Source organism: Rhagoletis pomonella, unplaced genomic scaffold (assembly GCF_013731165.1).
Source record: "Rhagoletis pomonella isolate Grant_MI unplaced genomic scaffold, Rhpom_1.0 Rhpom_scaffold_00006, whole genome shotgun sequence".
Classification (NCBI taxonomy): Eukaryota; Metazoa; Arthropoda; class Insecta; order Diptera; family Tephritidae; genus Rhagoletis; species Rhagoletis pomonella.
The window spans coordinates 12,886,551-12,887,590 of NW_023458560.1; positions in this window are offsets into that span (position 1 = coordinate 12,886,551).

The window sequence follows — 1,040 nt, forward strand, 5'->3', positions numbered from 1 at the left end:
CAGCGAGGTCCTGCGGAGTAAATACACGTAGCTAATGAAATCTCATCTAAACTGTAACGTGCTGAGCTTAATTTCTTTTCCAAATGGTCATTTGCTTCTAATTTTTTACATCCACCTTTTACCAGGGAACTGTTTGTCTCAAGTTGGGACAGCTTTGCTTGCAACGCGAACATTTCCTTTTTGAGGTCTTCGTATTTGAATTTGTACATATCAAGCGATTCGCTATAAATACATACATACATAATTAAGTAATAATGCGTGCCTTTTATATATTTAGGTTTCTATGTAACAAGTCCAAAGTTATAGTAATGTATACGTATGTATATCGTCGCTATCATGTCAGACTATCGAATGTGAAAATGACCACTTTTGAGGAGAGCTCTACTCATAAGTGGACACAACAATTAATTTAAGTAGCTTACTCTGCTTGTGTACTGATAGTTGTAAAATGCTTTCGTACCACTTTGCGCGCGACTCCGCCATTGTACGAGTGTGATGTTTCGCTTGTTGTTGCATCCTCTTGCCTATGGGATAACCATTTATTAACAGCATGCCGTGAGTAAATATTTAATGAAAATAAATGCCATACCCATCCAAATACTCCATATACTCGTCCAGGGATTCTTCGTTTCCGACGTTTTTACCAAACAGCGTTCTGAAATATATATAAAAGAAATATATATTTAAATGTCCATATGTTTAACATAGCAGCTTTTTGTTATTACCCCGTTTTCTGCGGCACTGCACTTTAGCATAAAATGGTTTTGTTTTTGGTAGTAGTTATATCCGTTAGAGCAAAATGCGTTGAGCAAATAAACGGAACTTTCGGAAGATTTCCCTCATCGACGTCACAAGCTTCTAACCACTTACTTCTGATAAAAGGGAGAGTTGGGAATTTAAAAAACTTCAACCCTGAATCCTTGCACAAATGTACGGAATTTGTGCAGCCTTTAAACGCGCAACTCATTTTTTCTTTTTATTGTTTTAATAAAAGATTTATATTTTTCTTTATATGAATATATTTTCTGTTTGAAAATTTT